This window comes from Lactuca serriola, chromosome 4, assembly GCF_051521515.1.
Source record: "Lactuca serriola cultivar US96UC23 chromosome 4, Lser_US96UC23_V15, whole genome shotgun sequence".
NCBI lineage: Eukaryota > Viridiplantae > Streptophyta > Magnoliopsida > Asterales > Asteraceae > Lactuca > Lactuca serriola.
The window spans coordinates 391764401-391786587 of NC_136411.1; positions in this window are offsets into that span (position 1 = coordinate 391764401).

Below are 22187 nucleotides of genomic sequence, written 5' to 3' on the forward strand. Positions count from 1 at the left end.
ATTGTCTGAAACTAAACTGCAAAATTCGATTTTCTGTGTTACTGAGTCATGGACTCGGCGAGTTGGCTTGACTCGGCGTGTCCCTTGGTGCACTCGGCGAGTCCAAGCGTCAGGAATGGCCAGATTCGGGATTTCTTTATGATTATCTTATGGAAACTTACCTTAATCATATTAGCTCAACCCTAATCCGATTTTTTGATATATATGACTATTATCTTGATCTAATTAAAGATATTTATCAACTAATAAAATATTTAATTTCCTTATATGATAATTAATTAATTATTTTGATTATTTTGGTAATTATCTTGAAAGAAATCTTAAATAAATCAAATAAAGATAATTAGGAAATTAATTGTTAATTAAAAATTATTTGTTATTTGATCCTTCATGTTTTAAATGTTTAAAACTTGTCCTCAAGTTTTGAAATTTATATTTTGTGATTAAAAGTTTTAATTTTGACAATTTAAATTTCAAACCCTAGATTTTAAAAGGTTTAAAATACAACCCTATACTAATATAATATTACAAGATTTATATATATATATATATATATATATATATATATGGGTATAACTAAAATGCTAGTCTTACCGTTAGTAGGCCTCATTCACGAAGCCGATCTATAAGGTGGGTATAAGGTTGCGGCTTATAAAATGGCGCTTAATGGGTGTACACTCACACCCACCGCTTGCTTGATCGGTGGAGGGTCGTTAGCCGAACGGGTAGGATAGGGCAACCTCATCCTCTCATTAAAAGTATAATAGGAAATACAAAGTAACTACACATATTTTAAAATTTCCCAATCTTAGTTACTTTAGGAAAAGTGAATTGATGCAATCCCATGAAATTACACTTTGCACCCTTGCTAAGAAGTTAGTGGAGCGTGTGTGGTTTACCGGCGCACTAATTTGTTCTAAGAAAAGGTGGGAAATGGTGATTCATTGTTTATCATAGTTCGATGGAGCGTGTGTGGTTTACCGGCACATCGAATATGTGATCGTTACAATGAAGGCACCATGTGAATTTGCATGGTAATTCACACCCGCTTTGTGATCCTCGGTATCCCAGTCACAAACTAGAAGGGCATATCGAGATTTATACATGCCATTGAATAGTTTCAATGAGTCTCATCCGATACTAGGAATTCTCAATACATTTAGGACTAATAGTTAGGTTTTATGGTGGAGAATTAGTGAATCGTCATTCACTTACCTTCAATTTATTTGCATGTTAGATTACGGCATCCCTTTTCTAATATGTAAATGTTGTTGTTGGATCCTAGCCCTAATTTTTCTTATTGGGTGATAATTACGGATTCATATTCTAATCTATCTTTGTCCTTTCTAATTGTAGATGTCGAACGCCAACAACGCTGCTGCTAGTTCTTTCACGTTGATGAGCCTTTGCCAAAAGGTCACCTTCGATGGAACGAACTTTAGCGAATGGATAAGATACATTCGAACCATTTATCGCTATGAGGATAAGGAGTATGTCCTCGATGAGAAGCTCGAGAAAATTAACCCTGAAATTGCTACTCCGGCTGAAATTACCGCTTTTGAAACTCACGAGCGAGATGCAACAAAGGTACATTGCATCATGATAGCCACCATGAACTCCGAATTCCAAAAGTCCTACGAGGACATGTACCCGTACGAGATGAATCAAGACTTATTGGAGAGATACCACCAAAACGCGAGACAAGAGCGGTATGAGATTTTCACTAACATGATTTCCACTAAGATGGGTCATGGAGAATCTCTTACCGTGCACCTGCAAAAGATGCAAAGGTATGTCGACCGCCTTCGCAAGTTAAATGTTGACTTTGGGGAAGACTTGGCGATCGACATGGTGCTTCACTCTTTGCCTCCGATGTACAATCAATTTAGGATGACCTACCACATGAACAAAGAGGAGGTCACCCTAAGCAAACTCCAAGGTCTCCTGAGGGTCGCTGAGAGCAACTTCAAAGACAAGTCTGTTGCACCAACTCCCAATCCACCCGCTGCTCCTGTCTTGGCTATTGGTCAAGGAAAGGGAAAGAAGAGGAAGGCTTCGTCTAAGAACTATCGCAAGGTTAAAGCCCGAGATGGTGCCTCTTCAAGTGGGACCAAAGTTGATCCCGCTAGGCCCTGCCCTAACCCGAAGGAGGCAGAGTGCCACCACTGCCACAAGATAGGACATTGGAAGAGAAGCTGCCCGGAATACCTGCAAGCCATCAAGGAAGGAAAGATCAAGCCATCTTTCGCAGGTATATATACAATTAAATCTAACGATTCTAATCATGCTATTTCTTGGGTTCTTGATACCGGTTGTGGTTACCACATTTGTTCTAATGTGTAGGGACTAAGAAGAAGTAGGGATCTGGAGCAAGGAAGAATCAATCTAATCATGGGGAACAGAAGATCGTCGCCTGTGACCAAGATTGGAGTGTATTCTTTAGTGCCTAGGAATAATTTATGTTTAGATTTGAACAATTGTTGCTATTCTCCAGAAATGGCCAGAAACATCATTTGATTTCATGGTTTTTATAGACAAGGTTTTAGATTTTCTTTTAATAATGAGAATGGTTCTATTTTGGCTTATCTAAATGGTGTCTTTTACTTTGAAGCTATACCATGTAATGGAATTTATGAAACTGTTATGATTGTTGATAACTTAGGAAATGATGTTTTGAATATAGATTCTTCCACTACTATGGATAAAGCATTCTTGTGGCATTGTCGTCTTGGACATGTCAACAAGAAACGCATAGCCCAACTCCAAAAGGATGGAGTGTTGGAGTCATTCGACCTTAGGGAAGATGACACGTGCGAGTCTTGTTTACTTGGAAAGATGACTAAGTCACCCTTCACGAGTACGTGTGAAAGGGGTGAGGGTCTATTGGACTTAATACATACCGATGTATGTGGACCGTTTAGATCAACCACGAAGGATGGGAACCGCTTCTACGTGACTTTTACCGATGATTATAGTAGATATGGGTATATCTATTTAATCAAGCAAAAGTCAGAAACTTTTGAAAAGTTCAAAGAGTTCAAGAATGAAGTGGAGAATCAATTGGGCAGGAAAATCAAGAAGCTTCGATCCGATCGAGGAGGAGAGTACCTAAGTCTTGAATTCCACGATTATCTCAAGGAGTGTGGAATATTTTTGCAATTGACGCCTCCTAGGACACCGCAGTTGAATGGTGTGGCAGAAAGGCGTAATCGAACCCTATTGGATATGGTTCGCTCTATGATGAGTCGTGCTTCACTACCTATCTGTTTTTGGGGGTATGCATTAGAGACTGCCGCCCATATCCTTAACCGAGTCCCTACTAAGAAGGTTGCCAAAACACCTCACGAGATGTGGACAGGGAAAGCTCCCTCGTTGGCACATATCAAGGTTTGGGGTTGCGAGGCTTTCATAAGATGAGATACACACGACAAGATCGAACCTCGAAGTGAGCGATGTATTTTCGTCGGCTACCCGCAGACATCCTTTGGATATCTCTTCTATAGACCGAAGGACAATGTTGTCTTTGTTGCGAGGAGAGGAGTTTTCCGAGAGCGAGAACTCACAGGCCAAGGAGACAGTGGGAGGCAAATCGAGCTTGAAGAAATTCAAGAGTCGATAGATGAAGGAACCTCTACCGTTGGCACTTAACCCGAGGAGGAAACTCCGGTTGAACCGATTGACGAATCCTTACCTCTTAGACGTTCCGATAGAGTTAGAGTTCTACCCCAGTTTTATGGTTTTCATATTACTACCGAAGGGGACACGTATATTAGTGATGGTACAATAATAAATCTTGATGAACCAAATAGCTATAAGGAAGCCATGGCAGGCCCGGAGTCTACGAAATGGAAAGAGGCAATGGATAGCGAGATTCAATCCATGTAGGATAACCAAGTTTGGAATTTGGTTGATTATGTGCCCGGACGTAAGACCGTTGGGTGCAAATGGATCTTCAAGAAGAAGACCGACGTGGATGGAAACTTACACACATATAAAGCGCGATTGGTTGCGAAGGGCTTTACTCAAACTCCTGGAGTTGACTATGATGAGACCTTCTCACCAGTTGTGAAGATAAAATCTATTAGAGTGATGCTAGCGATTGTCGCATTTCATGGTTATGAGATTTGGCAAATGGATGTCAAGACCGCTTTCCTTAACGGAAAGTTGGCTGAGGATGTTTACATGGCTCAGCCAGAGGGGTTTGTGGATCCGAAGCATCCGAATAGAGTGTGTAAGCTTGAGAAGTCCATTTATGGACTTAAGCAAGCGTCTCGCAGATGGAATCTTTGCTTCGATGAGAAAGTCAAAGAGTTTGGATTTGTACGAAGCGAAGATGAGTCTTGTGTATATGTCAAAGCCAGTGGGAGTATAGTAAGCTTCCTCGTTCTATTTGTCGATGACATATTACTCATAGGAAACGACATCCCGACTCTGCAGGAGGTTAAGTCTTGGCTCGGGAAGTGCTTCGCTATGAAGGACCTCGGAGAGGCTTCTTACATTTTGGGAATAAGGATAGTAAGAGAAAGAAGTAAGAGACTAATTGGACTTAGTCAGAACACTTACTTGGAGAGGGTACTAAAACGTTTTAGTATGGAAAACTCGAAGAAGGGAGAATTACCGATACAAAGTAATGCCAAGTTGAGTAAGACTCAAAGTCCGAGTACCGAAGCTGAGATAGCAGAAATGAGCCGAGTTCCATACGCTTCCACATTTGGCTAAATCATGTACGCTATGACTTGTACTCGCCCTGATGTAGCCTTCGCTTTGAGCTTGGTTAGCAGATATCAAGGGAATCCTGGCAGAGCCCATTGGATTGCGGTGAAGAATATCCTTAAGTACCTTCGGAGGACAAAGGAATGGTTCTTAGTCCTCAGAGGGAGTGATGACTTGAAGATGCGAGGGTATAGTGACGCCAGTTTTCAGACCGACAGGGACAACTACCGTTCGCAGTCGGGCTGGGTCTTTACCCTAAATGGAGGAGCCGTGACATGGAAAAGTTCCAAGTAGGAAACTGAAGCTGATTCAACGTGCGAATCAGAGTACATTGCAGCGAGTGAAGTGTCGAAGGAGGCAATATGGCTGAAGAACTTCATCGGTGATCTAGGAGTTGTACCTGCCATAAAGGAGCCCATGGAGATTTTCTGTGATAACGAAGGAGCGGTTGCCTTGACCAAGGAACCGAGGGATCATGGTAGATCACGACATATCGACAGAAAATATCACTTCATTATACATCGTGTAGAAGAAGGACAACTCGTAGTGAAGAGGATATCATCAGAAGATAACCCAGCAGATCCGCTTACGAAGGGACTGAGTAGGGTTAAGCACTTGCAACATGCTAGGAGTATTGGGCTGAAGGATGATATTAGCATAGATTAGATAGTATTATAAACGTGTAATAGATACATGTAATTAACATTTGATGATTAAATAAAGGAGTTTTATTTATGAGTAATGTTACTATCTTATGTTAATTGTTTAGCTATTGTTTCACTTTGCATGTTTTGACTTCCAGAATAATTGAGTTTATTAGGAATAATCGAATTGTTCAAATTGTCCACAATCGTTCATATGTTGGAAGTAGATATGAATGAAGATTGTGATGAATCGGTGCGTAGATTGTCTAAATGGTATTGGACATAGCAAAAGTTTGCTGCGACATTCATGAGTGCTTATGAACTGGTTTTGAGCATTGGAACAAACCCGCGCTTGCTGGAATCACCTTATGGAATATGATATAAAAGGGTGATCGCAAGACGATAATATCATATAGTCTTAAAACCTAGATATATGGTTTGTTATTTGTTAATTGATTGTACATTGATAATGCGAAAACGCATTGGTAACTCAATGTTATAAAAAGCATTGTTGTGTATAGTTGATTATTGAATAAGTAAATGCATATAAGTCGAAGTTTATCTTTAACTTTTATCTAAGAAGGTAAAAGCGATATCTCGGCCGCTCGATGATTTGATTTGACTTATGTGCCGGGCCCGGTCAGAACTGAATTGATGTCTTCGATTAAGTTCTATGTCGAATAAATCAGAAATTGAGAAACCTAAATGCTTGACTAATCATTCCATAGAATTCTCAGCATGATATCTAACAGAGGACTGTACGATCCCTTATCTAAAGGACAAGATTGATTAGATCAGAGTTTGACAGCGTCTTTGAAAGCTACAATTGCAAACCGAATTGTACTTGTGCATATAGTTACTAGACTTATCCAAGTGGCAGACTGTTGGAATAGTGTCTAAGGTTGCAACTATATTAGGCAAGTATTTGACCCGGTTGTGCATGGTCCTTTTGGGTTGCCTTCACCATAGCAACTTGATAGGATGATTTATTAAGAGAGAGTAAATATTATTAGTATATTATGAGAATAATATAAAGAATAATATATTGTTATTTGATTAATATAAGTCATAGAATTAATTGGAATTAATTTGGTGACTTAAAGAGATTAATTAAATAAGAGGGTATAAACTGTCAATTGTTTGATTGTTAAACTTTAGACTGTAAATCCATATAGATATGGATTGGACGGATTCTAGAAGCTAAGGATTCCTTCAAATCGTCCAAGAGTTATCTAAGGAATGGATTTGGATAGCCTTAAGAGAAGATTATCCAATTAGGGTTTAGGTTGTAACCCTTAAGGAGTCTACAAGTATAAATAGACCATATGGCATAAGGAAATCAGCACTTCATCTAAAGTAGAGAAACCCTGGCCGATTTCCTCCCTTCTCCTCTTTCCCAAATCATCCTCTTTGCTATTTGGTGTTTGTAAGCCATTAGAGGAGTGACAATTGTGACTCTAGAAGCTCCAAGACAACAAGATCAACAAGGAATTCAAAGCTATGATTCTAGATTTGTTTCAATATTGTTATTACACCTAAATAGTTGTTGGAAGTCTTGGATTCAAAGCATGTTTAATTAGAAAGCCTAGATCAAAGCATTAGGGTTTTGCATGCGCACATAGGAAAGTTCTTATGGCTAAAACTCATCAGGTTTCAGTCTAAACCCTAATGGACAGCTTAGCCACCAAGCAGCCCAAGGAACCTTCTGGAATAAGTCCCTGGACGAAAATATGATGGATCCCCATCATAATTTCGTTCCCCCTTAAGTCCATTAGGTTCCCTTAACCCAAAACTCAACTATCATACGTTTGACAGTTTATACCCCTTTATTTAATTAATCTCTTTTAATCACCAAATTAATTCCTAATTAATTTATGACTAATACTAATTAAATAAATATGATTTCTCCTTTAATATAATATTCTTATAATATATTAATAAACCATAATGTTCTCTCTTTCTCCTTAAATTACCTTGTCAAGTTGCTTTGGAAAAGGCAACCCAAAAGGACCATGCACAACCAGGTCAAGTACATACCAAATATAGTTACGGGCTTAGACACTATTCCAACAGAAACATTCCATATTTTCATCTTTGACTCTTTGACTGCATGAAGAGTATCAACATCACACCAGTTGAAGTTGCCATCAGGGACATCATTAAAGAGATCCATAAGACCATTAACATTTTGTCCTTCGTCTTAAGAGGTCTCCTCTTCTTCAACCAATTCTTCAAATTCCTCCTGCTTTGCAATATAAGCTTTTGGTAGAGAGATGTTCTCCTTTTTTATGTGGGCTAGCAGCTTCTTGTATATGATTTCATAATTTTCAGGGCATATAGATTCTTTCTTTTATTTACAGTCCCTTGTAAAATGGTCAGGGCTTCCACAGTTAAAGCAATTACCTTAATTCATTTTCTTTGAGTTGTGCTTTCTCGTTGAACTATTTCCCTTGGGCTGAACTGTTATGGATCCATTAGACATGTCTTCATAGCGTTTAACAATGAGTACAACACTAGCAACTAGTTCATTAAGGATTTCATCATTACTCATTTCACCCTGATCAGAATCATTAGAGTCGCTGATGAGATTGGCTGCTTCTTTTTTGGAGACAAGGGCTACAAATTTTTCTTTGTTTGAATCCTTCATGATGTCTTTACGAAGCGCTTTGGTTTCTTTGTAATTTCATAGATTTGCAAACAGGGATTTAAGATCCATGAGATTTATTTTCTTACTGTTCATAAGAACATCAGCGTGATGTTCCCAAGTTTTTCCATGGGAGTCCAAGAACTTCAATAGCAACTACGATGAATTCTTGACAATCCCCAACCTGTGCATATCAATTACCAAACAGTTAAACATATTAAATGTTTGTGTTAGAGACTGACCTTTCTAATCAAAGAATTTCTCATATCCCTGATTGAAACTGTTAATGGTTGTTAGTTGAACTTCCAGAGTGTCTTCATAAGCCACGATCAACATTTCCATCATATCTTGAGTAGATTTATAGTTCTGAACTAGATGATACACATGATAATGAAGAGAGTTTCCTATGGTTTCCCTTTCTTTAACATCAAGGCTGATAAGTCCTTTGTCATCATCGTCATAGCTAGTCTTTGGATTTTGTTTCAAGGGACCAACAGGAGCATTGTTAACAATAGGTTGATACATGGGAGTGTGTGGACCTTTGTCTAAAACCCTGGTTCCTTAGGACATACATATTGTCTAAAAAGCCACAATACACTGAGCTAAAGCATACTAACATAGATCTAGGCCTTAAACATCATTTGAACACGTAAAGTCTCAGGCTTTCCTTCCATGCATGGCCTTTTGGGGCTTAAAAGGCCATAACAACACCTTAAAGCTTGCATGGGGCTTCCATGGTCATAAAGTTTGCACCTTTATGCCATGAAACCCCATCTAAATCCCAGATCTAAAAGATAAGCCACTTGGGACATCCATTTCCCAAAGGCTAAGCTTCTTGGACCTAAAACCCTCATAAAGTGAAATACGGAGATCTAAGGGACTACTAGACAAGTTGGAGGCTTGATTACCAGAAAAGGATGAGGATAGGATATTGCTTCTGGATATACAATCTACTCTTGGAATCCTCTAGCTTATTCTTCTTCTACAAGCTTCAAATCACACAAGGTTCACTAAAAAATGGCTCACAAGCATTAGGGTTTCGTGGATTAGGGTTTGGATACTGGAGGCTGGAAATGAGGCCATAAGGTGGGGATTAAGATGCTTAAATAGGGTACAAAATCCTGAATCTAGGGTTTCCCAAACCCATACCAACTCGTCGAGTTGGTCCTCCCCAACTCGTCGAGTAGGTTTCTCAACCCGCGTCTAAAAACTTATTTCTACTCGTCGAGTTGTCCCCCTTAGACTCGACGATTAGACTTTCAATTTGCTTATTATCTTTCCTTAATTAGCCTGCTAGTTTTCATGTGTTACATGAGTCATTATATTTAGAATCATTAATTTTATGAAATATTAATTTATCAACAATGATAATGAAATATTTTTGAAACTATTTTGTCTTTCGAGATGTTCTTGGTTTTGATGCTACTTACCGAAAAAAAATTAAGTGACTCTATAATTTAATTATATTTTCGAATTATTTAATTTACAAATATTAGAAAAGTTGATCATTAATTTTAATAATAATAATTATGTATCAATAGATTTTTTGAATATTAATTTTAAAATAAAAGATTCAAAATTCAATTGAATCTTTAATGTAATTATAATATTAATCATCATATATATAATCATTATTAATAGAGATTCATTTAGGAAAATTTTGAATATTAATAATTTTTTATTGAATCATTTAATGATTATCTTAAGTTAAATCAAATTTAAATAAATAGTATGTAAGCCATTAAATTATATTTTTGAATCATTGTATTTAGAATCATTAATTTTATGAAATATTAATCCATCAACAATAATAATTATATTTTTGAAATTCTATATATAAAAATAACTGAATCACTACTTTAATAATATTAAAACGTTAAATAAATAATTTGCATCATTACTAAAAATTTTAAATGAATAATTTGCATCATTACTAAAAATTTGAATAAGTAAATTTGTTCTTTGTTTGTTTTACAGATATAGGATGATTTTTATACCATTTACTGGTATAGACAATCATAAACGATGCATAACTTTTGGAATTTGGTTACTTTCAAGTGAAAGCATTGAATCTTACTCATGGCTACTACATGCTTTCAAAAAATCATTTCTCAAAGAGCCAAATGTGATTGTGACAGATCAAGATGTTGCAATTTTACAAGCAGTACCGGCTATATTCTAGAATGCACGACATTAATTGCGTATGCGGCACATATCACAAAATTTTACTGACAATGTTAGTATAAAATTATAAAGTGTTTTTTTATTTAATATCACTACTAGAAAAATACTCTTTAATGACGTGCAAACCATGACACTCGTTGTTTTACGATACGCAAAAGTGTATGCCCTAAAAATAATGTCAGCTTTCCCAAAATGTGAAGGATTTAGGACGCTCATATTTCCGTGCCCTAAAATTAGTGTCACAACAAAAAAAAACGCGGAGGGAACCTATCATAAAAAGCGTGTCGTGAAATCATGTCGTTTTATATTTTTTTTAATGAAACGGGCTCTTCATCTTTTGTAGCAGCGGGAAAAAGATTTCCAAAAAAATTAAAAAAGTTGAAAACCCCGCCATGGCGATTTAGGGTTGGTTTCGTCTCCATCTCTCGTTCACTTCTATCTCCTCTTTCCCTTCCATCTACAATCTCTCTTCCCGGCGATGAAGGTTTCTCGTGATTTCACAAATCATTCAACACGAGCTCCACACAAATGCTTCTCAACGCCGGTGACCTCAGGCTCATACGCGCCTCTTCTTATCTTTATATGTGTTCTATCATATCTCCCGCTTCAAATACATCGTCCCTAATTCTAGGGCTTTTTCTTCAGGACCTCGCAAAAGCAAAGCAAACCAAAGCATGGATGGACGATTCACCTTCGTTTGCCGGCTTCCCCACCATCATCGATATACTAGGGTTAGTCGTCCTTCGATTTCTGATTTCTCTCTAAATATGATTGTAGTAGTGTGCATCCTCATCTCCCTTGTTTCCACCAGTGCTCAGCCTCTCGTCTTCGCCTAACCCTCGCTGGTGCGCCGTCATCCCGTCGCACACCACAGGTAGGCAACTCCCTTCTTGATTTTCTGAAATCAATCAACTAGGGTTCATGTATTTTGCTAATGCGTTCTTCCATACAGGTCAAGGTTTTGTGGCATTCAAGCTTCTGCTTTGAAGATACGTTCATCCAGGTTTTTCTTTTCTCCAACCACATTCACGTCCCTTGATTGACCAGAATCTTGAAAATCTATTCCATTAACAGATGAGGGCTTCAACTGAAGAAATATCAAAACAATGAATCATGGATTCCAGTTTCTGTTCTCGAGAGAAAAAAAATCTTTATACACAATTTCACACTTGCCTTTAGCATTCCGTTGAGTTATGGTCACAACAATGGATTAGACGACGCAATGGAGAGGGGTATTTCTGTCTTTTTTTTCATTTTTTTTTTGATAACTTATAATGGATCCATATCATATGATGCAAATTATTAGGTTACTTGGAGCAAATTGGAAGCGAGATTGACCAAAATATATTAAATAAAGAAAATTAATCTTTTCAAAATGGGTATCTTGTTGATGATCTGGAAGAAAGTTTATCAGATCCTCTTCCTGGAAGTACTACACATCCACATCAAAAGTTGCTGATGGTGTTGAGTAACCTAGGATTTTGCAAAGATGATCTTTCTCGTGAAATGCATGATAAATACCATCACATTTGGATGCAATCCAGGTATGTTTAATTTTGTTTGATGTTGTCTCATAAGTCATATATTTAATTGCAAGTTTGCTAAAAATAGCAACATGCCTTACTCTGGCTACCAGTATATACATAATCATCTTTATTTTTTTATTTTATAATAACATGTTTTGTTTCTTTACTGATAATAAAAAAAATATATGTAACCTAAAACATTTGTTAATAAAAAGAAGAATATGAGAAATGAATATAGCCATTTAACCCTGTTTAAAGATGATAACATGTTTGACTTTATTTTTTTTACCATTAAACACCTTTACCTTTTGAACTCAATAGGTTGTATAGAATAAGGAAAACAGTGACGAAGATTTTAAAGGACAGGAGGTTCACATGTAGGAATTGATTATAATCAAATGGGAATCCCTACACACCAACAACCAGAAAGGGGATTGAATTGGATTCCTGAAAAAGCAGTGGGACCCACTGCCACGTCATCCTTTCTTCCTGCTCATATGACCTCAGCCACTCAGCCTCCATGACCTACATCAGTAAATTCTTTTTTTTTTAACTTCTTATTTATTTATTTATTTCTTTGCATGTGTGCAATTAAGTCTAGATATGGAGAAGGCATTACATCAGCAAGTAATGAGTCTGACCCCAGATCAATTTAATCAGCTACCACCTGATCAAAGAAACCAAGTGCTTCAAATTCAGCAGATGTTGCGTTAGTAACATATATACCTTAGGTAAAATTACTTATATACCCTTCAAGTTGTAACCCCATCAAACCTAACATCAAGAAATTATAGCTTGAGATTCTAATTTTGATATAACAAACATATGCATATAATCACTTTCAAACACCCCCATAGCTTGTAAAAATGTCTTGAGTCGAGTGTTGATTTAATGACTAAAATGCCCTTTCATTCATGGTTTTGTTTGCTCACTACCTTTCAGGTACTGTAGAGATGGATTAGAGAGTTAAGGACTTGTTTTGATGTCTGTGTTTGTATTACATTTTGGTTTGATGATATTAAGATTAGTTGTTTTAGAAATCGGATCCGTTGTTGGTTTTCATGTTTTTTTTGCAGATTATCTGATTTTGTGGGGTTTTGGAACTTTGTAGTTGAATTCAAGGTAAAGCTGTTTTAAGGTAACCAATTGTCTAAAATTTTAATTTTTAGTTTTTTCAAGTAATCAAAACGCACAGATCAAAGGTAGAATATAATAAATAAAAACTTTTAAGTTAGTCCCTTCCCCTCCTAATTCGCCCAAGAGTGGGTAGATGAACTTGTGCCTGATTTTTAATTTGATTTCATAATGCAACACCGTGTCTTTAATTCTTATATGGTTGGCTTGGTGTATAAATGCTTCATGGAGGATTATGCATTTGTATGGCTAGCTAGTATGATATTTTCCTTCAATGTTGATGGGAACCTTCAAGGAAATAACAAAGAAGTCTTCAATATCCAGGTGCTTTTTTATAGACCCTTCACTGAACTTTTTTTATAACTCATTTGAAATCTTCTATATCCATGTGGTGTTGGTGGCAGCAATAGGGGCGAAGATGTCATTAACCCATTCTTAAAGTTATTTTTGTTATTTTTGGCTTATTTTTACATATGGGATTTGTTGGTTTATATGAATCTAATGGTTTCATTATTCAAATTTGTAGGTCTTGTTGATGTGCATTGTGTCAAGCAAAGTAGCTCGGATGTTGTTAAGGTGGGCAACAAATTCTTGTGGTTCAAGTATTATTTGTTGATGACTTTCATCTCTTTCACATTTGATGTATTACATTTGTCTACTATTGGAATGATTATTTGTATGACATTAACTTATGTGCAATGGATTAAATTTTTTCTATATGGTATTTTATTTTCTATTATGAGACATGAAATGCAAATTCAATTTGAAAATTAGAAAATCTATAAATAACTTTTTTTTAATTTAAAATTACGATACGCAAAAATGTGTGTCATCTTCATTTATGACATGGCCTTTCTTGACAGCGGCTTTAATGATACGCATTGCGTGTCATAAATGCGCGTCGTAAATGCGCGTCGTCTATAGACGACGCGTAAAAGCATGTCGTCTCTCGATATGACAGGGCCTTTCTTGACACATATTTGCGCGTCGTCTGAGCGTTTTATGACACACATTGCGCGTCGTAAAAGGCTATTTTTCTAGTAGTGTATAAATGTTTTTTTAATTCTATATATGTATATATATATATATATATATATATATATATATATATATATATATATATATATATATATATATATATATATATATATATATATATGTATGTATGTAGTTGGGAAGTCATCTAGAAAAAATAGATGTTTTGAAAATGTCTAGTGATCTAATTTGGAATGAAACAATGCTCAAAGAAGATTTTGAATCAACATGGAAAAACTTAGTGGATGAGTTTCACTTAAATGAAAACAATTGGTTTAACGAGATGTACAAAATAAGAGATTTACGGATTCCTTCTTATTTCAAAGAATGCACATTCTCTGGATTGATGAGGACTACATCAAGATCTGAAGCTGAAAATTATTTCTATGGGTTACTCTCTAACTCGGATTTGCATTTGATTGAAATTTCAACTTATTTTGATACTACATTAGAAAGACAAAGATGCATTCTGTAACACCCTCTCTGGCACGTATCACAATATTGTCCGCTTTGGGCCACTCGGCACGAGGACTTCCCAGGGGGTCACCCATCCTGGTACTACTCCCGCCCGAGCACGCTTAACTGCAGAGTTCTTATGGGATCTGCTGCCCTCACGGCTTTAAAACGCGTTGTAATAAGGAAGGTATCCACACCCCTTATAAGGAATGCTTAGTTCTCCTTCCGAGCCGATGTGGGATCAGATCTAACCCACTTTAACTTGTAACATCCAAAATTTCAAAACAATTAAAACTTTTCAAAACCACTCATTTTAATAACGTTGTTACAAAAAGGTTTTCAATACATTATTTAACAGAGTATTTTTCCCCAGGTTCATATCATAAAACACCAACGCGAGGAAGGGTACGATCACGCCTTTGCCTTGCCACAGCCTCTTGAGAACCTGAAACATAAAACCACAACTGTAAGCCCGAAAGCTTAGTGAGATACCCCCAGAATACCAACCACATATACGCCTTTCCAGTCCCTGACCTTCCGGTCCATGTGTCTCAGGGGACTTCCGTCCCTGCTGGGTAAACCTTCCGGTCCTACCCACGCCGACCTTCCGGTCCATCACACAACATATTGCCTTCCGGCCCATAACATATCGCCTTCCGGCCCATAAGCATAAAATGCATATATAACATAACAAATAATCATATAGCAGTTCATAGACAACAATCGATCAACAGATCACATATCATAGCATTACTCTAAACAAGATACCGGTCTGGCCGGTCACTAGCATAACATTACCCTATGAATCAGTCAACATACTAAATGCATACATACGCCTTTCCAGGCCATGACCTTCCGGTCCACATAGTAATGCCTTCCGGCCCATAACATGTATTGCCTTCCGGCCCATAACATATAACAACTGACAACTACCCGGATTTCCATCCGATAAAAGGGTTGGCATTGGTTCCATAAACCCTAGCGATATAGTGAGGATAACTCACCTCGAAACTGCCGACTGAACAGATAGCTCAAGCTGCTCCGATCACTGATACGATCTCTACCTCTGGACAGTCACCAATGCACTGAACTCAAACAATAACAACAATTACAAAAATACCCCTGGAACCACTGGTAAATCCTTGGTCAAAGACAAGGTCAAAGTCAACCCCTGACTGACCCTACTCGCCGAGTCAACCCTATGACTCGCCAAGTCCCCATACTCAGAACTTCACTCACCCGCGATCTAACTCGCCGAGTCACCCCAAGACTCGCCGAGTTCAACGACTCTGAGTCCACTCGCCCTTAACTCACTGATTCCTTAAGACACCCTTTCTACACGTCGAGTATCCCCTTTTTACTCGACGAGTTCCTCCTGGAAGAATCGCGGGGCCACCCCGACTCAACTCGCCGAGTCTGAAGAACAACTCGACGAGTCCCAGTAAATCTTCAAGCTACTCGCCGAGTCTGTTCATCGGACTCGGCGAGTCCATGCCATGCAACCGCTCAAACTGCTTCCTAAGGTCAGAACTGCTCTGACCATTCATAGGTCTGGCCTTCCTAGACTGATCCATCACGTAAGGTCCTCCTTTCAGTGCTCATGCTACACCCCATGATTCATAACATACATATTGACCTAAGGCATAAGGATTCCAATCCAAAACCTTCATCAATTCCCGAAATGTACAGGCATGGGACATTCTGGACCTCCAAAGGTCCCAATACAGGGTTACAATCGTTTGGGGGACTAGGGTAGCATTCAATCTAATCACAAAAGGGTTCCACAAACCCTAATTCCATAAACACATCAACATAGCAGAGTATACTCGAATTCTTACCTGGATGATGTACTCTCTGTGTCCCCAATCCTCAGAACGTGACTCCCTTGCTGTTCTTTTAGCCAAGCCCTTCTCTTCCTTGCACAACAACTCTTCTATAATCAACAATGGCCTATAACCTTGCTCCAGATGCACACAATCGATTTAGGGTTCTTCTCAGAATGCTAAAATGAACAATGACGGCCAATAAGTCCCTTTTGTACGTCCCAAACCTGAACGGTTAGGGTTTTCGCTAAACAGCGCAGACTCGCCGAGTCCATATCTGGACTCGTCGAGTCCAGTCGCGAACCTGCGACCAGGTCTGCGATCCTACTCGGCGAGTCTAGGCTCCAACTCGCCGAGTCCCCTCTTAAAACACCCCAAAAACATAATTATTACAATACTTGGAATTCCGGGCTGTTACACATTCAAAGAAAAAATGATCATAATTCAAGATACACAAAACTATATTTTTAAACTGGATTGATACTTGAAGTTGAAGTACCTGAATTCTTCACAAGAAATGCTTTCTTTGATATTCAGTCAGAGATTGTTGCATCAGTGGTTAGTTGCATGTCAATCAGATTAGAAGAATTGAAAACATTCACAAAGATATAGACAAACATCCAAAACATCATGGCCAATTTGAAGTACATTATAAATTACAATTATATTACACATATTATATTAACTTATATTGACTATTTACTACTTTTTTTTTACAGGTTAAACTTTTTAAATCGGATCAAAAACTTCTTTGTTCTTGCTTTAAAATTGAATTGACTGGAACTTTATGCATACATTGTTTCTATGTTTTAAGAATGGAAAGTGTGGAGAGTTATCCAAAAGCATATTTGAAAAAAAGATGGACAAAAGATGTGGTACCACGATACATGGATACTTATAAAATACCAAATGTCCATACAAAAGAAAAGAAAGAAGAAATTCAATCTATTATACAGGAATTAGAATTTGCAATGGAGTTCTGCATTGATAGGCTGGTGAATGATCTTGACAAATTGATCTTGGTCAGAGACGAAATGAATGAGAAGATGACAATGGTTGACAATGAAACAAAAAATGAAAAATCAATGAAAAACATAGAAGTTATTGAGACTTTGATGGGTATGGAACAGAAGGAGAAAGTAAACATATTACCTCCTACATTAATCAATAACAAAGGTGTTTGGAAAACAAAGAAAAGAATGAAGGGGAAAAAGGAGATTGATGTTGAAAAAGCAAAGGATGGAAGACAATGTCATAAATGTGGTAAATACATAAAATACGGCACAAGTGAAAAATATGATGCACGTAATTGCCATAAATTCGCAACAGAAGGTGCGACATCTAATGTTTGATAGATATTAAATTTGTTTGATATATTTTTTTAAAAAGAACTATATACTGGTTAATAAGTTTGTTTGATGTTTTAAATGAAATGATGCTCTATATATATAATTTAATTTAAATAACAAAATATAAAAATAATTAATTAACATACTAAATTAAAACATAAACTTTTAACATCGGGAAACTTTTCCAAATGACTTTGAATTCTGTCCACAAATCATGCATTAATAGTATTCGTCTTTTTGAAAACAATATTTGTCTAAAAAAATGAAAAAAATATAAAATTTAAATTTAAATAAAAAATAAAAAACAATATGAATCATACCATAAGTGAGCATGGCATGAAAAACCTTGAAGGAGTAGTTTGACCTTTATATTTTTCCATATCATTCAGAAAAGCAGAATATAAATCAATAACACCTCTGTGAATTCTACAACCCGGTATGAGAGACTCCATCACGGATCTTATACCAGCAAATCCATTGGCAGATTCATAGACTTTTTCCCTATAAAAATTAATATTATAAAAACATATAGTAAACTTTTAAGATAAAAAAATTAAGATTATAAAAAAAACATCAATAAGGAACTACTTGGGATTACGCATAGCCAAAAAAGAGAACCTGCAACCCTTTCTTCCAAACGTGAAACACGTCCAGTTGTATCAACTTTTTTATGATAAGGTGAATAAAGTGCTAGAGCAGGTTGTAGATCTCTTTTTGGTCTACCTGGATTGGCATTGATGTTATAAGACAAATTTGGTATTAGAGAAAAAATGATAGGTTCCTTAATCTTCTCTGCAGAACTATTAAGAGGAATTGGATCATTTGGAGTTCTAAAACCTGCATCTAAACTAATGTCTGAATACAACAAATTAATCTTCTTTGCAGAACTATTAAGAGGAATTGGATCAACTACCCCTACATGTTTGAATCCAACAACTTGACCAACAATGCTTGTAGAAGATTCACCGATAACCAAAGCATGATCTGAACAAACACGAGAAGGCTTTCCTAAAGGGTTTGAAATAATAGCATTAGGATCATGAAATTGATTTGAAACAATTGGATGACTCAATATTTTGCTTGGTTCAATACTATGATCTTCCATAACTTCATTTGAATTCATTAACACCTCCAACTGTTCCTGAACCCTAGGATGATCCAAAAATTGTGTCATCAACAGTTGATCAAGTTGAACATCTCTTAACTCTTGACAAAGTGGAACATCTTCATTTTGTTCTTCAGCATTCGAAAAATTATTGGAAACTTCAACCTTCTGATTTACTTCTGGACCACAAGATAACACAATATTTTGATAAAGTTTGTTAAATTCAACATTTCTTTTATCAGCATACTCCAAAATCTCTTTGTTGCCTGGGAACTGATTCCAAGCACGATTGATCCAATGATCATTGGTAGGCTTCAAATAACTATAACTTTTAAACAAAAATCAATGTTCTCCATAAAATCGTGAAAGTAATATTAAAATCAAAAGATGATAAAAAAAATGATCAAATAGAATATGATTCAAAAACATATATACCTCTAAAGACTTTAAACCATCAAAAATAATATAAAATCCAGGAAAGAAGGACTGCTATCCATCCAATTTTCATTCACAATATAATATTTATCAAAAAATATATAAAAATTCAAAATATATATTAAATACTTAAAAAAATATAAAACTTACCATCATTTCTCATTTCAGCATCAATTATGTTCTCTTGAACAAACTTCTTTTTATTTATCAACATTATCCACAAAAACATGAACTCATTCAAAATATAAAAGTAAATAAAAATAAAATACAAATAAAAAAATAAATAAATAAATAAAAGTTATCATTATCTCTCACTTGATTCTCCTTTGTGTTATCGTTAACAACTTTTTTACCTTTGTCAGAAAATCCAAAACAATAGACACTTCATTCTCAATTGATTTCTCATGAACTATATTGATTCCTTTTTCAGAATGATCCAAAACAATAAAAAATATAATAAATTACAAAGGAAAATAAACATAAAAATTAATTGAAAAAACAAATTACCTTCAACTTATTGAGCTTCAAATTTTTTTTCTTTGAACTTTTATTCATTTTTTTTCAAATGAATATTCTTTCCCATCTTTTTCTTATCTATTTTCTTTTTAATAACAACAAATTTGTTTTGTTCATTCTCTTTCATCTTTTTCTGTTCCATTCTTCTTTTCAAAACATTAGCAAGACTAATGTGTTCCTCATCTACAAATATAAAAAAGAATTTTTTATTAAATTAAAATATTAAAAAAACAATTAAATAAGATTATAAAAATAAAAAATATTTCATAAAAATGAAAAAATATATATAAACCTGTTTCTGTTTCTGAATCTTTAACTATTGCAGCATCAACAAACTCTTCATATGTTTGCATGAATTCAAATATTTCATAAACTCCATCACTAAATGCTTCTTTTAATTTATCTTTAAACTTTAATTGGAGACCAATTAGAGGATGCAGGATATACCCTTTCAAATGACTCTTAAGATGACTTCGTGCAATGAAGATATAATAACTACATAGAATGAAAAAAAATATAATTAATAATTACATTGAGAAAAAATAATTCAACTTTTTTTTGGGTTATGAGCATTCTAACACTCCTATGGTGTACATGCAACCTTATAAACCTTGGATCTATGTTTTCTCTATTATACATGAAAATATTAAATATTCCAAGGTTTCATCCTAACTAGCATATTATGAAGCACCTATACTACAAATTTCTAGTCAGATGACATACCTTTTGATGTAGATTGATGTCTTCAAGCTTTAAGAGCTTAGCCCCAATAGTAGGGAAGCCTCATATGGAATCACAAATCACCAAAACACTTTGGAAGAACTTGAGAGAATATGTATGCACACTAAAATCGGCCCACTCTTATGTCCTCACTCACTGGTGCCTTTTCTTGTGCCAAAGGCCTCTTTATATAGTATGGAGGATTAGGGTTACATCCATGTAAACCCTAATACCCATGACCTTTCATTTCATAGGATCCATAGGTTAAAAACTCCATGGACTATCCATGAAAGCTTTATGTGACAACCTGAAATTTTTTGATTTATAAGCTTAGTCAGTCAACTCAACTGAGTGTCAGACTTATTGGTAATGAGTTCTAGCATTGTTGAAGGTCATTCTAAGGGGATTGAGCCAAGTACACTTAAGGAATAAGTGTTAGGAAGTACCTGATAGAGACACTGTTGAACTAATCCAGCCTTAACCTCATTAAGATGAGTTCACGACCTCAAGCACTTGAGTTTACGACCGTAAACTCAAGGGGGGTTGTAAACTCCCCTATATAGGCTCATATTCTTCAACTTTCTTCATTAGTTCATTTCCACCTCAAGAGCACTTCCAAATCCTCTCAAGTATCATCGAGTTCATCATCTTAGATCAACAAAATCGTAAGTGTTCTTTCCTTTATTTATTTTTACACTTCATCTCGTAGTTACTCTCTTTGATTTCATCCATGAAAATCATGTTTTCATAGATCTTCAAGTTTCACCAAGAACACACACTACTGTTCTTGGCGAAAATCGGCCATTTCAAGCTTCTATATGGTAAGTCCTCCTCCCTATACTTGATATCTAGTTAGGACTCATGCTTAGAGACTGAAAATATCAAAAACACAAGAACAAAAGGAGTTTACGGCCAAGCGATCTCCCATGGCCGTAAACCCCTATAAAGGTGCCATTTGAGCCCTAAACTCTTCCTAAGGCTTGGATTTAAGGCTAGAACACTTCCATGTGCTTTATAAGACCTTAAACCAACACCAAACCCATCATTTAGAGAGTTTACGGCCAGGAGTAAACTCCTTTGGCTGTAAACACCTCAACACTCTCCATTGAGTTGGTCTTTCTCATCCTTGTGTATAGCAAAATTCCCTAAAACTTCACTAGCCTTCAAACACCCTTATATTCACTTTTGACCATGATTTTATGGTCGTAAACTCTCTTGGCCGTAAACACCAAACTATGGCCTTAAACACCCTTAAGATGAATCACATGTGATTCCAACACTTGGTCAAAGTGTTTCCTAGTCCCGGAGGGTGTTTCCTTTCATATAGTTTCTTATAAACAATGTATTCATGCAATTATATGATATTTAGGACTTATTGTGTCTCGGGATTTCATTCGTGGAACTTCTCATCCTTATGCGCGTATTCGTTGAATCACCCACATCAGGTGAGTTCATACCCCGTAATGAATCTTTTAACTGGTTTAAATGCTTTTATGGGGGGGGGGGGGAATACAAGTTGAACACAATGATAATTGTGTAATTTTTTGTTATACACATCTTTCAAAATGTTGCTTATGTCTTCTACAAGTGGTCAAAACATTTCAAAAACTATTTTACAGTTATGTTGCTTTATAGTTTAACAAAACTCCGTTTTTAAAGTACCAGCATAACTTGGTAGTAAAATGAGTCTTTTCAATAACAGTTCAAGTAGAATACTAGTAAACTATAATGGGTATAGTTTAGGGGTTCAGTTCGTACTAGATACAATACTCGCTAACAGAAAGAACATACTAAGATACTATAACAAGAGAAGATACTAAGATACTAAAACAGAACGAACACACTAATTTGCTATAGCATGGAACACTTACAGGATCTAACTATACCAATGAATCACTAACGC